Source organism: Pinus tabuliformis, chromosome 8 (assembly GCF_031772625.1).
Source record: "Pinus tabuliformis cultivar Carrire ecotype Pingquan chromosome 8, CPIR1, whole genome shotgun sequence".
NCBI lineage: Eukaryota > Viridiplantae > Streptophyta > Pinopsida > Pinales > Pinaceae > Pinus > Pinus tabuliformis.
Genome location: NC_142294.1, coordinates 799,980,260 through 799,983,973, shown reverse-complemented (window position 1 = coordinate 799,983,973; position 3,714 = coordinate 799,980,260). Strand labels below are relative to the sequence as shown.

Genomic DNA, 3,714 nt, shown 5'->3' with positions numbered 1-3,714 from the left:
TAAGATTAGGTTTGGGCTGGGTATTGTATGTCAGTTAGCAAACTTTTACTACCATATTTTGTTGAGAAATCTCAAGAGCCCTGAAGGTAAAGGGGGATACCAAATTCCAAGTGGATTCCTGTTTAATATAGTCATGTGCTAACTACACCACTGATATCTATAAATGGTTGGGATTCAATATCGTAACACAGACAGTTGTTGGCTACACCTTTCTGGCTGTAACAACTTTAATTATGACTAACTGGGCTCTTGCCAAGCACCGTCATTTGAAGAAGGTGAGTCTCTTCTTTGTTAATACTTCAATCTGAAATCAATTGCTTAAGATAAGTGTAACAACAAATAATGCTCTTACATATTTATGGGCATGAAATTTCTGGCCAAGGGCATGGGCATGGGCATTGGCAGGTACATTACCAGCATGACTTTCGTCATGGGAGGTTATCAATGGGCTATTTATTTCTACCCTGACGGCAAGAGTGCAAAACACAATTCGCTTTATGTTTCGGTTTTCATCACGCTGGCCAATGAGGGCACGAAGGTTCATGCTGTCTTCAAATTGACGTTGGTGGATCAAAGCGGGAAGGGCGAGCACAATACGTTCCACACTCATTTGGGCCCGGGGCTGAAGAGAGGGCCTTACACTCTTAAGCATCGAGGAAGCATGTGGGGTTACGGACGGTTCCGCCAACGGGTTGCACTTTAAAAATCCAATTACCTCAAGGATGATTGCCTGATATTAAGTAGCAAAGTAGGTGTTGTGGAGTCTGCCAGCGAATACGCTAGGTTGCACTCACTAGCTGTTCCTGAATCAGAGTTAGGTTTACACTTTGGTGCACTTTTAGAAAATCAAGAAACCTCAGATGTAATTTTTGATGTGGGTGGGGAGAAATTTTATGGCCATAAACTTGTTTTAGCTGATACCTATCAATGGTTGGGATTCAATATTGCAACATAGACAGTTGTTGGCTACACCTTTGTGGCTATAGGAACTGCTATTATGACTAACAGGGCTCTTGCCAAGCACCCTCGTTTGAAGAAGGTGAGTCTCTTCTTTTTTAATACTTCAATCTGCAATCAACTGCTTAAGATAAGTGCAAAAACAAATAATGCTCTTACATATTCCTACAGCTTCTGTATTCTAACTTGTAGATTAACCTGGCTTACAGTTGTTTGTTGGAAAAGATGGTAGACCCAAATATCCAAGGCGATGGGTGATATTACCTCCTTTCCTATAAAAAAGGATGCTTATTAATTCTGGGGACACTTTCGTTGGTTTCTGTATTGAATTATCAACAAAACTTGGGCCCTTCTCTGGTTCTACAATGTCTAAAATTCGGTGCCTTTAGCAGGATGGGACATTGTAATTGATTGTTTTGTGGCTGTAATTTATTTAATTGTGCTTTCTTAAGAAGCTAGTAAGAGTGAATTTCTCACGTGGGTATGTTCCCGGTATTTTAAATGGAGAATTTTTAATTACTATTTTTGTTGATTTTTGAAGTTACACAGATTTGTTCTACAGGTACCATCTTGGTACTTTCTTTGCTATTTTCTCACATATAATTGTTGCTTGCATTAGTGTGATTACTTTTTTGGGATATGACTGTTGCAACTCATTTCTTCCATGGATGATGATGGACGATTGGATTCTCGTAACTTACAATTCCTATTTTTCTGTTACAGATGGACCCTAATTGCATATGTTTATCTTTAGTTCTCTTCATTATATGTTTTTTTTCCTTTTTGCATATTATTTATGATTCCATGTATTAAGAACTTTATCTTTGCAGAGAGAGATGTATCTTAGAATTATGATTTAGGTCGTCTATGTTCTTTTATTGCAGATGTATCATTTTATTAGATTAGGAAAATTTGTTTTATATTGTCATTTGCAGATCCATGAGGTTGCAAGAACGTGGATGGATATCTCAATTTACATAAACAACTGACAATACGAAATAATGATTTCTCAGATGTATGCAACCGTGAGATGCATATTAGACTCGATTTTAAATGGGCCCATACTAGAGTGCACGTTCAATGCACCTTCACAAGCACAATGGAAATCACCAATAGTTGATAGATCACCCTACCCCCAACCAAGCCAAGTTATGAAATTCACCTCGCTTCTCTCAGTGCGATTAAGAAAGAAAAAAACTCAACTCTGAATAGCATTAGCATAGTTGTAATTCTAAAATTTTTTCACTTTTTAGTGTATGTCTATTGGAGAATCAGATTATTGTGTTCTCGGTTAAATACTTTGATTTATAAAGTTCTGGGGCTGCTTTATTCTCCATTCATCTGGTTGTAACTTTCCCTTGCAGGGCAATGATGCAAGAGAAAGACAGGAAAAAAAGGCGATCGATTGGAACGCCTCATCAAAATTGTGCAAAAACTGAACAATGCCCATTTGAAGATCCAAACCTTAAACCCTAAATCCCATCTGAAGCCCACAATGGGTATAAGGCCCAAAGTTTTCTCCAAAATTTTGAAGGTTTATAAGATCCAAAAACTCATGTAAAACAGCCAAAAGGCCAAAGCTAAATCCCATTTCTGAGGATTCTATGATACCCAACGCATTAATCAAACTCTTTTAGGTGAGGGAGTCGAAATTAAGGGATGTCTAGGATTACTTACTTGAGTTATCCATGGAAATCTAACTAAATTTATTAGGATCGAGCCAAAATTTTCCTTTACCACACATGAGGACGCTCGTTGCTAGTCGTTTCTGTATCTTTAACGACACCATTTTTGCCTATGAATCGAAGCTGTTTCAGCAAATCAAGAGTAGAAATGCACCGCCGCCCTAAAAAATGATCCAAAAGAGAATCTCCTGGTCTATCTATAAAAATATATAGAGAGGGAACACTAGGGTTTTAGGAGTGATGACCTAACCCAAGCTTGGCCTTAGGAGTGAAAGGAAAGAACAGCGGTAGAGTAAGCGTTCCATATGAACCTTAAAAATCCAAGTGCGTTATCTTGTAAAATCTTAAAACTTTTGCATTATGTTCTTTCATCATACATTCACAAACCAAATTTCATTTTTAATTCTAACCAAGACATAAGGCGAATTGGGACCAACAAAAATCTTAAAACTTTTGCATTATGTTCTTCACCCTACCTTCACAAATCAAATTTCATTTTTAATTTTAACCAAAGACATAAGGAAAATTGGAATCAACTTTGTTTAGTTATTTTCATGTGGAATTAGAAAGGAATTTGGCCCATTGTGATAAAGCTCAAGGAATAGACCTGGATAATGTAATGTTGGTGTTATGGTGACGATGGCTAGATTCAATCTTGCCTATATTACTCTAACAAATTACCAATTCATCATAATAAAAGAAAAGTTAAAAAATCAAAAATCTTAAAACTTTTGAAAATTCCTATGGGAGAAGAAATCTAGGTAAAATATGGCACCAAAATCCACTCAAGTTATAGGCTTTTATACCAATTTGTACTTAGTAGGTTTATAGGGTGCATCTTCTCATATATGGGCAAGTTATATCTAATAGTATTTTTATGTGTTACATTATATTGATATTTTAAAAGTTGGGTTCAATGTTATGGTATATCAAAATATATTTTTTATACAATGGGAAAATCTATTATAACTCAATTATCAAAGTAGCAGTGGGGATATTCATTACTAGTTGTTAACCTCAAATGCAATGGGGGTAGTCATTATTGGTTGATATCCTCAAATGTAGCGGGGAT

At 36.4% G+C, this 3,714-nt stretch overlaps 1 pseudogene; it reads left to right on the top strand.

Annotated features, from left to right (window-relative positions):
- The first annotated feature begins 364 nt into the window (after window positions 1–364).
- On the top strand, window positions 365–955 carry LOC149237992 (BTB/POZ and MATH domain-containing protein 5 pseudogene; annotated as a pseudogene).
- Window positions 956–3,714: the final 2,759 nt, after the last annotated feature.